The sequence below is a fragment of the Scyliorhinus canicula genome, chromosome 1 (genome assembly GCF_902713615.1).
Source record: "Scyliorhinus canicula chromosome 1, sScyCan1.1, whole genome shotgun sequence".
Lineage (NCBI taxonomy): Eukaryota > Metazoa > Chordata > Chondrichthyes > Carcharhiniformes > Scyliorhinidae > Scyliorhinus > Scyliorhinus canicula.
In genome coordinates this window covers 17,101,644-17,117,453 of record NC_052146.1, presented here as the reverse complement: position 1 = coordinate 17,117,453, position 15,810 = coordinate 17,101,644, and positions in this window count along the sequence as shown.

The following is a 15,810-nucleotide window of genomic DNA, read 5'->3' as shown; positions in this document are numbered from 1 at the left end:
GAATTGGGTACTCTAAATTTATTAACAAAAAAACACTGCTCCAGGGCAGCACGGTGGCACAGTGGTTAGCATTGCTGCCTACGGCGCTGAGGACCCGGGTTCGAATCCCAACCCTGGGTCACTATCTGTGTGGAGTTTGCACATTCTCCCCCTGGCTGCGTGGGTTTCACCCTCACAAACCAAAAAGATATAGAACATAGAACAGTACAGCACAGAACAGGCCCTTCGGCCCTCGATGTTGTGCCGAGCAATGATCACCCTACTTAACCCCACGTAACCCTTATACCCGTAACCCAACAATCCCCCCATTAACCTTACACTACGGGCAATTTAGCATGGCCAATCCACCTAACCCGCACATCTTTGGACTGTGGGAGGAAACCGGAGCACCCGGAGGAAACCCACGCACACACGGGGAGGACGTGCAGACTCCACACAGACAGTGACCCAGCCGGGAATCGAACCTGGGACCCTGGAGCTGTGAAGCATTGATGCTAACCACCATGCTACCGTGAGGCCCTAAAAGATGTGCAGAATAGGTGGATTGGCCACACTAAATTGCCCCGTAATTGTAAAAAAATAATTGGGTACTCTAAATTTATTAACAAAAAAACACTCTTCCAATTTTGCATTGTTACGTGTGCTTCCAGCCCCTTGCTTCCAGGGGATCACAACTAATTGACCGTGGACAATTGTTCAGTGCACAACTGACCCTTTCCTTGGAGCAGAGCAGGTGCCACAACCAACTGTGTGGCATTGTGAACAGCACAACTCACTGCAGAATGTGAGAGTAGATTCTTAACATCGTTGCAAAATACATCAGTCGTGCTCCATTTATCAATTGGATCTGCAGCGTTTCGGTGGCAAACTCTTGTCTTGCTACAATCCAATCAAACTAATCAGCCGTGGGCCGATTTTCAATAGACGAGAAGAAATTAGTGGATGATTTGACAGATTAATTATGATGGATTGAACAGAATAGGTAGAAACAGGACGGTTTCAGTGATCTTGAACAAGGGCACCTAGCTAATACAAGAGGTTCTGAGCAGGGAGCAGGAGACACTTTTTTCCTACACACAGTTGTGAAGCTGTGGAGCATTCCAAAAATTAATGATTGAAAAAGACACCATGCTGTTATTTATGCATGTGTGCCAGCCTGGGCTTTGGGACCGCATTTCAATCTGACCAATTGAGCAGTTAAAGCTACTGGCTTGATGACCTCAGACAAACTAAAGTAGTTCCTATGTCTCTAGTTCCTATGTTTTGTGGATGAGAAGCAGCCAGCCATCGAGCAATCTGGCAGCAGCTGTCAAGACAACAGAGGAAGGGTTATAAAGCTGGATTATTTATATTTGCATAGATTTAACAACTAGGATAGCTGCTTGTTGACATTGGCTGTGTTCTAACATAGAATCCCTGTAGTGCAGAAGGAGGCTATTCAGCCCATCGGGTCTGCACCGACCCTACGAAAAAGCACTCTACCTAGGCCAACTCCCCTGTCCTTTAAGGGGTGACCTGATAGAGGTCTACAAGATTATGAGGGGCATGGATAGACTGGATGAGCAGGCACTCTTTCCTCGGGTGAAGGGGTCAGTCACCAGGGGGCATAGGTTTAAGGTCCGTGAGGCAACATTTACAGGAGATGTGGCGAGGCAAGTCTTTTATACAAAGGGTGGTAAGTGCCTGGAACACGTTGCCAGGGGAGGTTGTGGAAGCAGATACATTAACGGCGTTCAAAAGCATCTTGACAAAATCATGGATAGGATGGGTATAGAGGGATTCGGCACAAGGAAGTGCTGAGGGTTTTGGCCAAGGTTGGTATCATGACTGGTACAGGCTTGGAGTGCCAAAGGGCCTGTTCCTCTGCTTTACTGTTCTTTGTCCCCGTAACCCTGTGCATTGATCATGGCCAATCCACTTAACCTGCACATATTTGGGCATAAAGCCAACTCTCACCTATCTTTGTATTTCCTCCTTTTGCTCCGTGACAGTTTTTGTCTGCTCAGAAGAGCAGCTTGGGACATTTTGCTGTGTTGAAAGCACTATAAGAATGAAAGATTGTTAATATTGCTTTCACTCAGGTTATTTAGAATACTGTTCAAAATCTGGACAGTCCTTACTGATTTCCAGTAATACCTCAATTGCACTGAATTTGGGTACCGCAAAATCTGCCTGATCTAGTTTATTCTTGCTTGCATCAGGATCAGTTTTCAATTTTTAGCTAGCACAGCTGGTTCTGCAAAACCATAATGTGCAGTTTTGAATTCATAATTGTCTTCTGGAAACACATCGACTGGATGCTGAAAATCGTTTCCTATTTTTGGCCCGAATTTATCCAGCTTTCAGCAAAACCTGAGTTAACCTGAATACTGGCAGGGAATTTGTCCAATTTTGGAAGCATTCTTGTTTTCAAATTGCAGTAAGATCAACCATCATTACCGATGCTACTTTGCAGGCAGCACAGTGGCGCTGTGGTTAGCACTGCTGCTGCACAGCACCCAGGAGCCAGGCTCGATCTCGACCTTGTGGCGTTTTCAGCTTCTCCCAGTGTCTGCGTCGGTCTCCACCACCCTCACCACACACACACACACACACACACACACACACACACAACCCAAAGATGTGCCTGGCAGGTAAATTGGACATACTAAATTGCCCCTTAATTGGGAAAAAAAAAGAATTGGGTACTCTTCGATTCCGACCTCGGGTGACTGTGTGGAGTTTGCACATTCTCCCCGTGTCTGCGTGGGTTTTCACCGGGTGATCTGGTTTCCTCCCATAGTCCAAAAGTATGTGCAGGTTAGGTGGAGTGGCCATGCTAAATTGCCCTTATTGGAATTGCGAGGATAGGGTGGAGGATTGGATTGGGCCTAGGTCGTGTGCTCCTTCAGAGGGTCGGTGCAGACTCCCGGCTGCACTGTAGTGGTTCTACTTTATTTTTTTAAAAAGATGGTACTTTGCTTTTAAGGTAAATTGCCTAAAAGGAATGAAAAGGCTTTATTTTTGGGATGGGAGGGTGGGATAGGGATGGGGAAAGATTGCTGCGAAACAGAGAACTAAAACTGGCATTTGTTGGGATTGAGAATCTTTTGGATTTTCTTACTCCTCGGGGATGGAAGTGGCAAGTAAAACGTCTAGTCCCAAACGTTTCTCCTCTTCTGAAAGCACTGACTCTTTGCTCAGGGGAGGGGGCGGGGGAGAGGAGATCAGTTAAATGTACATTAAAGTCAAAGTTTCCTAGTGGCGCATGGGGGAGTTAAGAATAACCAGGTCCTAAAAAGAATGGCCAGTGTGTGATTGCATCTTTTGGAGTCGCGGCATTCTTGATTTTAACTGGTCACAGCACTAAAACTGTCCCAGTCATAGCCAGAGAAAGCATCTTATTTTCATCTGACCACCCAGCTCCCTTGACCTCTCTGCAATCTTTCAACCATTCAATTATCGGATCTATGGCCCACCTCTGTGCTGTGACCTACCTAGTGTGAACAATGCTGGAAAATCACCACATTGATCAGCATTAGAAAAAGAATGAATGGTTAGTCCTTTTTTGAGATGTATACTGTATTTAAGGCTCGCATCTGAACCTTTTGTTCACTTTCAAACATTCAGGAACCTGCAGTGACTTTTGTCTTTCCTTCAGGCTTCTCAATCTGTGATGTGATCTTTTTCTATCTCCAGGCTTAAAACCTTTCTGTTGGGAGGTCAGACCATGGCTCCTGTGGAATGTTAATGTGGCACTCTTTATAGGATTGAGGGAATCTTAACAAAATATTTTATTGTTTCGGGATGCATCAAGGCCAGACATGAGTCTTAGACTTGCTCCAGGAGCTGTGCTGAGTTAAGTGATCACAACCAGGGAGTGATTTTGCTTACCATAGGGATGATCGAGGAAAGGCAAATGTTAGTAGTAGACATCACCAAAACAGACAGATGATCTTCTTATGCCATTGTTGTTTGTGGAAGTTTGCTCTGTGGCTGGAGAGTGGCACGAAAGGAATTGCTTATTTGCCGAGCCAGGCAGGATGGCTGAATGGCCTCCTTCTGCACTGGTGATTTTATTGCAATTAGCCGCCGACCCTCAAGAAGGAAGGTGCACAAGGCAGCGCAGTGGTTAGCACTGCAGCCTCACGGTGCAGAGGACCTGGATTCGATCCCGGCCCTGGGTCACTGTCTGTGTGGAGTTTACACATTTTCCCTTGTCTGCGTGGGTCCCACACCCACAACCCAAAAAGATGTGCAGGTTATGTGGAATGGCCATATCTTTTTATTAAAACAGTAAAAAACATATACAAGGCCAGAGAAACAGGGTACCCTCCGCTCAGTACCAATGTACGGGGAGGGGGGTACTCTGATTATTAAAACAGTTCGCAACACATTTCTGAAAAAACAAATGGTACAAGCACTAAACTTTGCGCTGGAGAGACCAGATACCCTCGCCTCTGTACCAACAGAAAGGAAAGGAAGGGGGTGGTGGGGAGAGAGGGGAAAGGAGGGTGTTGGGGAGGGAATGAGTCGGGGTGTTGGTGGGGCGGGGGGGGCAATAAGGCACTGCCTGAACTATCTACGGAGGCAGAAAAATAAAAGAGCCTTCAATTATGATGTGCCAGGTTCTGGAAGTCCCCCAGAGGGGGTGAGTGGCGACACAGTGTCAGGCACGAGTGAGACCCGCACCCCGCTACAGAGTGTCTCGTGCACCCTGCGCTCCCGACACTGGGCGGCTGACAGCCTTCGGATAGTCGCCCTCCGGGCCCGAATCCTCCACCACACTGAGTGCGGCGGGCGACACGGGACCACCAACCAACCCAGGGCTGCCTTGATCCCGCCACCGGGATCATCGACAGGCAGGATCTCCTCAGTCTCCTCCCAGGGGGCCCCGTGCCAGCGGGAGGTGGTGGTGCAGATGTCTGCTCCGCCCACGCCGCCTGGTCACCGGTTAATTTTTTTTAAAGGAATTCATGCTAAATTAAGATGATTGATTATACTCAGGCTTGGGTCACTGTCTGTGTGGAGTCTGCACACTCTCCCTGTTATGAAAGACGTGCTGTTAGGTAATTTAGACATTCTGAATTCTCCCTCTGTGTACCCAAACAGGTGTCGGAATGTGGCGACTAGGGGCTTTTCACAATAACTTCATTGCAGTGTTAATGTAACCTACTTGTGACAATAAAGATTATTATTATCATTATATTTAAGCCAGAGCTTTGAGATGGCAACACCTTTGGTATGTTCCATAGTAAGAAGTAACGAGAAGCTTGTTGTAAGGCATCAATAAGTGTGGTATAATAGAGGTGGCTGCAATGTGTAAGACTCTACTGAATATCTCAGCATAGCATAGGAGGTGCCTGAATATTGACCTTACTTATAAATAAATAAATGCTGTATGAAATGTGGGAAGAACTTTTTTTTTAAATTTAAATTTAGAGTACCCAATTTTTTTTCCAATTAAGGGGCAATTTAGCGTGGCCAATCCACCTACCCTGCACATATTTGGGTTGTGGGGGCGAAACCCACGCAGACACGGGGAGAATGTGCAAACTCCACACAGACTGTGACTCAGGGCCAGGATTCGAACCCGGGTCCTCAGTGCTGCAGTTCTAGTGCTAACCACTGCGCCACGTGCCGCCCCAGAAGAACTGTTTTAAAGCACTCGAGTCAATGGCCTGCTCTGCATACAGCAGTAATGCAGTTGCTGCACAATGTCCTGTGTCTCGTCTAATGCATTCCTTTCGCCCAAGGCCCAAGATGCTTTTACATGCCTTAAAAAAGCTAGTTTAAAAAGTGTATGAATATGATCTATTTTTCAGATGTAGGGAAGGGGGTTTGGGGCCAGTGCGTTTCCGAGTTGCAAACCTGTAAATGTACTTGGTTGAAATGAATGACTTTTCAGGGCAGGGGGGATTGCAGTATGATTAAATCATATTTTTGAATTGTTTTAAAGATATGACCTTTGCTAATAGTCTTGTATGATACTGTGGTCATCATTATCTGGGGTCATTTGATTTTTCCTTAATCTGGAATTTTGTTTTTTGAGTGCTTCTACTGTTCAAATAGGTACAACATGTAAAAATGAGTTTGCATTGATTGGAATGTCACAGCTTGAAATGTTGAAATAACCAACAGTCCAAACGCCGAATTTTCCTCCTCTTAACCCACCCCAGCCCGAGCTTTGGGTTCTCCAAGAGGGTAGATCAGCTGACCTCATGGAAGATGCCCGTCAGCACGGCAAAGGAACCAGTCACTTCAAAGAGGATGATTAACCCTTTACGTGAATTCTCAACATCCCCCGTAGAAAGGTCTCGGGCCTATCGTCTCGCCTCGCCCCAAACCCCGTCAGAGCGGTGCGACTGAAATTGGAATCTCAGCTAGAAAAACAAAGAATTTGCATTTATGTAGCACCTTTCTTGACCTCAGGATTTCCCCAGTGTTTTTCAGCCATCAAGTTGTTTCTGAAGTGTGGTCGCTATTTTATTTTAATGCACATTTTATTCATAACATTTGTGAAAGTGTATTACATAAGTTCAAATTTGACGATGCATATAAGTACAATACAGTTCAATTTCGGAACAGTTTGAGACACTCGGGCGCCTCACTAAAGTTGCAAAAACAGAAAAGGCCGGAAATACTCAGTCTGTCTGGCAGCATCTGTGGAGAGAGAAATAGAATTAACATTTCAGGCTGTGATCTTTTATCAGAACTTACAATTACACGTTATATTTGCAATATACATTTCATAGATTTGATAGAATCCCTACAGTGCAGAAGGAGGCCATTCAGCCCATCGAATATGTACTGACCCTCTGAATGAGCACCGTACTTAGGCTCACTCAGGGGGTGGTTTAGCACAGGGCTAAATAGCTGGCTTTTAAGGCAGGCCAGCAGCACGGTTAAATTCCCGTACCAGCCTCCCCGAAAAGGTGCCGGAATGTGGCAACTAGGGGCTTTTCACAGTAACTTCATTTGAAGCCTACTTGTGACAATAATGAAATCGCTTATTGTCACGAGTAGGCTTCAATGAAGTTACTGTGAAAAGCCCCTAGTCGCCACATTCGGGGAGTCTGGTACGGGAATTGAACCGTGCTGCTGGCCTGCCTTGGTCTGCTTTACAAGCCAACAATTTAGCCCAGTGTGCTAAACCAGCCCCGACAGTTTCATTTCATTTTTGGGTGAAGGTCAATAATAAACCAGTGCTCCAGTGACCTTTACTGAAAAGTTTGCGTGTGTAGCTTTGTCAGAGGATTACAGTTGGGTACTAAAATAAAAGCAAAATACTCCAGGTGCTGGAAACGTTCAGCAGGGCTGGCAGCATCTTAAGGGCAGCACGATAACACTGCTGCTTCACAACACCAAGGACCTGGGTTTGATTCCCAGCTTGGGAGTATGGAGTCTGCACGTTCTCCCCGTGTCTGCATGAGGCTCCTCCCACAAGTCGCCAAAGACATGCTTGTGAAGTGAATTGGACATTCTGAATTCTCCCTCGGTGTACCCAAACAGGCGCCGGAATGTGGCGACTAGGGGATTTTCACAGTAACGTCATTACAATGTTAATGTAGTCATGATGTGAAGATGCCGGCGTTGGACTGGGGTGAGCACAGTAAGAAGTCTTACAACACCAGGTTAAAGTCCTTTCGGAGCACTGCTCCTCCTTCAGCTGAATGATTCACCTGAAGAAGGAGCAGTGCTCCGAAAGCTAGTGTTTGAAACAAACCTGTTGGACTTTAACCTGGTATTGTAAGACTTCTTGCAGTGTTAATGTAAGCCTACTTGTGACACTAATAACGATTTTCTTTTATAAATTTAGAGTACCCAATTAATTTTTCTAACTAAGGGGTAATTTAGCGTGGCCAATCCACCTACCCTGCACATCTTTGGGTTGTGGGGGCAAAACCCACGCAGACACGGGGAGAATGTGCAAACTCCACACGGGCAGTGACCCAGAGTCGGGATCGAACCTGGGACCTCGGCGCCGTGAGGCTGCAGGACTAACCCACTGCACCACCGTGCTGCCCCTACTAATAAAGATTGTTGATTGCCGTTGATTGGAGAGAGAAACAGAGTTAGCGTTTCGAGTCTAGTATGACTCTTATTCACTCTCTGAAAAAGAACATTTTCTGTTTTTATCTATAGGGCAGCACGGTAGCAGTGGTTAGCACTATGGCATCACAACGCCAGGGTCCCAGGTTCACTTCCTGGCTTGGGTCACTGTCTGTGCGGAGTCTGCACGTCCTCCCGGTGTCTACGTGGGTGTCCTCTGGGTGCTCCGGTTTCCTCCCACAAATCCCGAAAGACATGCTATTAGGTGATTTGGGAATTCTGAATTCTCCCTCTGTGTACCCAAACAGGCGCCGGAATGTGGCAACTCGGGGCATTTCACAGTAACCTCATTGCAGTGTTAATGTAAGCCTACTTGTGACAATAAAGATTATTATTATGATGTACCCACATGGCTTGGCAGCACATATTAATGCACTCACTCTGTGCAATTTGTAACTTGGCTAAGGGACTGGAAGATGACCAATAAATGGCAAGAAAGTGAGGTGCGGTACATTGGGTTGTAATTTAGTGTGCTCGGCCTCTGAATTTCAGTTAGTGAAGATGTGAACTTAATGAGCTGTTAATGGGAGATGTCTGTGGTAGTCAGCAGGCCATTCAGGAAATTCACACCTTTTCAAGGTTAACAGGGAAGCGTTAAATATAGGAGCCAGTATTTGAACAAAGCACTTTGGTTGGGTTTTCTCTGGGTCATCCTCAATGAAAATAATCCCAGTTTATTCTAAAATATTCTCAACTCCTATCTCGGATTTACATCGACTCTTAGTTACAGATCAGTTAATCTTGTTGGCACGTGGAATACATACAACTTCCAAAGTTATTTTTGTGTGGCTAAAGCAACATACTGCCGATGCTCTGAAGAAGGAAGTCACACCGACTCGAAACATAAAAACTCTTATTTTCTCTCTCCGCAAATGCTGCCAGACAGCCTGAGTTTTTCCAGCATTTTCTGTTTTTGATTTGTGTGTGTGTGTGTTCGTCCAATTGATTCTGAGACTAAAGCATTTGCACTACTGCAGAATCAGTGTTAAACATGAGGGCTCAATCGATTCTGGAGCAGACAGTCTCGCCTCTAGATTTATACTGCAGGCTCCATCAGTTGCTACTTCAAAGAAGAGCCATGATGTGGAGATGCCGGCGTTGGACTGGGGTGAGCACAGTAAGAAGTCTGACAGCACCAGGTTAAAGTCCAACAGGTTTGTTTCAAACACTAGCTTTCAGAGCACTGCTCCTTCCTCAGGTGAATGAAGTTTCACCTGAGGAAGGAGCAGTGCTCCGAAAGCTAGTGTTTGAAACAAACATGTTGGGACTTTAACCTGGTGTTGTAAGACTTCTTACTGTGCTCAAAGAAGAGCAACAGAGTTATATCCTTGCAGCCCACACATCACAAAATCTGATTATCTGGTCAAGATTGCATTGCTGTCTGTGAGATCTTGCTGTTCGCAATTTGGCTGCTGTACTTCCTATATTACAGCAGCAAGGATACTAAAACTACTTCATTGACTGTAAAGCACATTAGAATACCCATGGCCAATTAATGACTTTAGAGGACTGTTCTTGTACTACAGAAAATCCAGCTCCCAAATTGCAAGCAGCGAGCTCCCACCATTAGATTGCTGTCCTCGGGCAGCACGGTAGCGCAGTGGTTAGCACGGCTGCCAATGGCACTGAGGACCCGGGTTCGTACTTTCTCCCCGTGCGTGCGTGGGTTTCGCCCCCACAACTCAAAAGATGTGCCGGATAGGTGGATTGGCCACGTTAAATTGCCCCTTAATTGGAAAAAAATAATTGGGTACTCTAAATTTATTTAAAAAAAAGATTGGTGACCTTTCAGGCCCGGTAGCTCGGTTGAATCCAGCCTCGACCGAAAGTTGCCTCACTGAGGCTGTTTAGAACATTACAGTGTAGAAGGAGGCCATTCGGCCCATCAAGTCTGCGCCGACCCACCCAAGCCCTCAGCTCCACCCTATCCCAGTAACCCCTCCTAACCTTTTTGGTCACTAAGGGCAATTTATCATGGCCAATCCACCTAACCTGCACGTCTTTGGACTGTGGGAGGAAACCGGAGCACCCGGAGGAAACCCACGCAGACACGGGGAGAGCGTGCAGACTCCGCATAGACAGTGACCCAGCAGGGAATTGAACCTGGGACCCTTCCGCTGTGATGCCACAGTGCTAACCACTATGCTACCATGCTGCCCAACTGAAACACTCCGAGCAAAAAGTCTCTGGTTCTGTCCCCTGGCTCGTATCAACCTCATCCGGTGAACTAACATTGACTTCATTTCTCCTGGGTTTGGGATGGAAAAATCAACTGGGATTCCTGATATCCAGCCCTCTCTGCTGGAAAGTGTGTGGGTGGACATCAAATGAGCACAAAATAGAATTTAACACTCAAAAAGCAAAATAGGATTTTACACACACTCCACGTTATCTGAGCTGGTGGATGCCCACATACGTGAGGGACTGGAGAGCGACCGGTGCCTATGGTACCATATTCTGACGGGGAGTGGGAATGGAAGTGGTGAACATTGATGAAGGCATTTTCAAAAAGAAAACATTCCTGATTATGATTTAAGCGTTGCAGCCTCTGCGATTGGGCGTGTGAAGAGGACGAATGAGGTCTCAGAACCAATGATACCCTCACCGTTTAACAGTTAATGGAAATGTGTCGAATGCGGAGAGCCAAGTATTCCTGTAAATTATTCAACCCATTGCATACAACTGTTAGCATTTAATAAAATGCACAAGGAGGCAGCTGCATGCTCGGTTTTTTGGTGCAATCTATAGGACCCCTCCTCCTCGCCCAAAAAACGTGCAATGACACTTTCACAGTTGGTTTATTTAGGGTGACAACTAAACTGCTAATAATACACACTTTATTCTGTGCAGAGATTCCTTGTTACAAAATGCTGTTATTTTTAGGTTTGCGTTCTTATTGTTGGGGTCCCATGTCATGGGTTTTGTGGCTGGTCTCACCTCAGTTCCTAACCGCTGTGTACCTAAAATGCCTGTCACTCGAAGAGCTGCGGGGAGGATGTGAAGCACTAAAGGAGTATAGAAGGGAAAAATCTGAGCAATTTTGAGGCATGACAAGTGGAACATGTTTGTGAGGAGCAGGTGATCCTGGACCATTGGTTCCTGAAATCCAGTGGAGGGTGGGGTTCCTTGTACCTTGACAGATATCTGGCGTGGGCCAATTAATTGTGTGATTAATCAACTCCAGCAATTACCAGCATGATAGAAGGCAGATTTGATAGACTTTTGTTTTTATTTTTCATCTCGTAATTCCTCTGTTCCTAGGTTGAGTTCAAGATTCATTGTTATGTCGGGGATGTTTCTATCTTTGAGCTGCAATATTGATATTCTGATATTGGAAGCCATTTCCACATCCTTGCCTGGATGTGGGTGCACATTCGCCAAAGGAATCTTACTTATGTACACTTGAAACACATTTTGAAAAGACTACATGGCTGGAGTGAGGACTTGTGTGAAATTATTCTAAGGAGTATGCAATGTTACAGGGACTGTTATCTATCTGGGGTGATGGAGGAGTGCAGTACATGTGTCAAAACCAGGTCAATACCACCGTCTGTGGTTTTTCTCTCTACGCGGTGCCTGTTTGAAATCTGGTCAAGTGGTGATATAATGTCCAATATTTACATTAAAAGTACAATATTAGGGATGGCAGGGTGGTGCAGTGGTTAGCACCGCTGCCTCATGGCGCTGAGGACCCAGGTTTGACCCAGGCCCCGGGTCACTGTGTGGAGTTTTCACATTCTCCCCCTGTCTGCATGGGTCTCACCCGCACAACCCAAAAATGTGCAGGGTAGGATTGGCCAGGCTAAAATTGGCCCTTAATTGGAAAAAAATAATTGGGTACTCTAAATTTATATTTAAAAAAATACAATTAGATCATTACATCTGACAAAGCCCGGTGGTGCTGATCAAGTACAGACATTTTTTTTGTATCCCAATGTGATACGTTTTGATATTCAAAAGCTACGGAATTATCAAAAGTCAATTAGCCAAACTGTTCATTTCAACAGGGCAGCACGGTAGCATAGTGGGTAGCACAATTGCTTCACAGCTCCAGGGTGCCAGGTTCGATTCCCGGCTTGGGTCACTGTCTGTGCGGAGTCTGCACGTTCTCCCCATGGCTGCGTGGGTTTCCTCCGGGTGCTCCGGTTTCCTCCCACAGTCCAAAGATGTGCAGGTTAGGTGAATTGGACATGATAAATTGCCCTTAGTGTCCAAAATTGCCCATAGTGTTGGGCGGGGTTACTGGGTTATGGGGATAGGATGGCTGTGGGGGCTTGGGTAGGGTGCTCTTTCAAAGAGCTGGTGCAGATTCGATGGGCCAAATGGCCTCCTTCTGCACTGTAAATTCTATGATTCTATGAAACAGCAGGTCAAGTCTGCACCCCATCTATAAACTTGGAAAAACAAAATTGTGTCAATTGGTGAAATTCACATAGAAACACAGGACACACTAGTCCTGCATTTCCCTGTGCCCTGTTTTCAGATGAGATGTGAAGCCCCATCTGCCCTCAGATAGATGTAAAAGATCTCATTTTGAGGAGAAGCAGGAACGCTGCTCCACAGAGTCGTGGCAGATATTTATCCATCACGCAACATCACTGACAGGGGTTATCTTGTTAATGTGTGTCTGGGGGAGCTTCTATACAAAATTGGCTGCTCCCTTTTCCGTACCACAACAATGAAAGGCCCGCCATTATCCGTAAAACACTACCAGGCATCCTGTGATTGTGAAACGTGCCACATATATTCTTTTTCTTAATAAATTTAGAGTACCCAATTCATTTTTACCAATTGAGGGGCAATGTCGGGAGACCAATCCACCTACCCTCCACATCTTTGGGTTGTGGGGGTGAAACCCATGCAGACAAGGGGAGAATGTGCAAACTCCGCACGGATAGTGACCCAGGGCCGGGATCGAACATGGACCCTCAGCTCCGTGAGGCTGCAGTGCTAACCAGTGTGCCACCATGCTGCCCCTTACCACATATATTCAAGTTCTTTTAAAAATACTGCACTCCATGCACGCAGATGGAGAGACTTATCCCAGTGTATCTAGGAGTTGGTGTGTTTTGGCTATCCATACTGCTGGTGCCAGATTTTTGGTAATTTTTTTCAGCAGTGCAAGAAAATTATTCTCTGCCACTCACTTTGGAAAAGAAAACACAAGTACCCGGCCCCCATTTTCCGGGGGTAAATGTACATGTGCGATGCGTCATTACGTCTGTCAGTCTAACTTGGCCAATGCGATAATTTAGCTACTTTTGAGTCAGTATGTTGCCCATCTGAAGGAGGGCTGGGGAGGGGGCACTGATTTATTTGAACCGAATTCTGATTTGAACCCAATTCCGAGCTTGTCCATAGCAGCCTCGCGGTTTGGCAAGGTTGAATCGCTGGTGTGTGCGAGTGTTCCCACCGTGTGTAAGACGTTTTGTTCAATGTGCTGTAATTTTAAGAAAACACAATGTTATCCAGTGTCACATTCTCGGAGTTTAAATAAATGTGTGTTGGTGACAATAGGTCGACTGGTTTCTGTCTGATCTTATTCTGCCTTTTGCATTGCTTTTATTCATGAGCATCAGTCCCTCTGATCCCTAAATGAGGTGATAATTTTACTGAGATAATCTACGCATCGATAGGGTTAAATGGGCAGTGAGGTAGTAGTTAAAGTGGCCACTTACAAAGATCTTCTGGAAGAGGAGTGTCATGGTGGCACAATGGTGAGGGCAGCACGGCGGCACAGTGATTAGCACAGTTGCCTCACGGCGCCGAGGTCCCAGGTTCGATCCCGGCTCTGGGTCACTGTCCATGTGGAGTTTGCACATTCTCCCCGTGTTTGCGTGGGTTTCGCCCCCACAACCCAAAAGATGTGCAGGGGAGGTGGATTGGCGCCGCTAAATTGGCCCTTAATTGGAAAAAATGAATTGGATACTCTAAATTTATTTTTTTAAATGATACAATGGTTAGCACTGCCACCTCACAGCGGCAGGGGCCCAGCCGGAGTCGATTCCGGCCTTGGGTGACTGCGTGGTTTCCTCCGGATGCTCCGGTTTCCCCTCTCGGTCCAAAAGACCTGCATGTCAGATGGATTAGCCTTGACTAATGTGTGGGGGTGGGCCTAGGTAGGGTGTTCTTTCAGAGGGTCAGTGCATATCCGATGGGCCGAATGGCCTCCTTCTGCACTGTAGGGACTCTATGGATTTTTTTGCAGAGGAGAAACACTGCACCTGGCCCACCCCTCGAGCTAACCAGTCACTGTTGTCATTTCCAAGGTCTTCAATAAAGTGCAATCGATACATTCCCACATCACAGAAGGTCCTCTTTTTCTTTTATAAACTTAGAGTACCCAATTATTATTTTTTTTCCAGTTAAGGGGCAATTTAGCATGGCCAATTCACCTAACATGCACATCTTTGGGTTGTCGGGGTGAAACCCATGTAGACATGCGGAGAATGTGCAAACTCCACATGGACAGTGACCCAGAGCCGGGATTCGAACCCGGGTCCTCGGTGCCGCAGGCCCAGTGCTAACCACAGCGCCACATAAGGTCCTCTTCTGACCTGCCTTCTGGCCCTGTGAACTTCAGCAGAGTTAGCAGCAAAGGAGGCCTGAAGCATTTGAGGTATGTCTGAGAGACGCATGGGGAAAAAACAATCATCTTTACCGTTGACTCATTTCTAAGTTTTACTAACCCGTCTGACCAAGCAGAAATGTATGACGCTTAATCCACGCGCTGTTTGCATCTATGGTTGAGGCTGTGCTGCAGAAACACACTTGTACCTTATTGTTTCGGTTGAAACAATGGGAATTATTCTCAGTGAGAAGTCAAAAATCAAGCGATTGAGTTATTTCCACAAGTCAGATTTTCTGTTCATCCAACACAGTGTGTACACTTACCTAACAACAGAGATTTAAAGAATTATTTCCTGGGCATCACTAGCAAGCATTCTTTCCTGGACATTTGTTACCCATTCCCAATATTCCTGTGAACTTTGTGGCCATCTCATAGGCTTCAGAAGAGTCAACAACATTGTTGTGGATCTGGAGCCACATGTCGGCCAGGACATTAATGAACCAGATGGGATTTTTATAACCTCATTAGCGTTATATTTTAGTTCTAACTTTAAAATTTCAGATTTTTATTACATTCAAATTCCACCATCTGTTTTTGTGGGATTTGAACCCAGGTCTCCAGATCATTACATTCAATCTCTGGGTTATTAGTCTAATGATAATACATACCATGGCGCCACCATCTTCCCCTAAGCTGTTGAGGTGCTCCCTGCAAGAGTGAACACTTAGAAAGCCTTGTATAAGTACTGGTTTATTGAAGTCGAAAACCTTTCTGACCACCGGTAAGATTGCTGTTGACTGTTTAGCTGCTAACACTTACCAATTAGGCCAGTAACTTGTCTGGTCATCTGGAGCTGAGCAGCAAGAGCTCAAGTTGCACAGATAGCTCTATGTCTCCATTTATGAGCCGCCCTGACTGACCATTCTTCAACAATGGCCTGGAGTATTACAGACCCGTGCAATGGAAGATCAAACTGAATTGTAACCGTTCATTACCAGGTATGTCACTTTGGAACTCTCAGTAGGAAGAGACGTCACTAACGTTCCTTCCCCCTCCCAGGAACATAGCTACAATTTGACCATTGGACAACTGACGAGCATTGACTTGAACCCTGGCTAGGTGAGAGCATGTTCTGAGAGCAGGGGCGG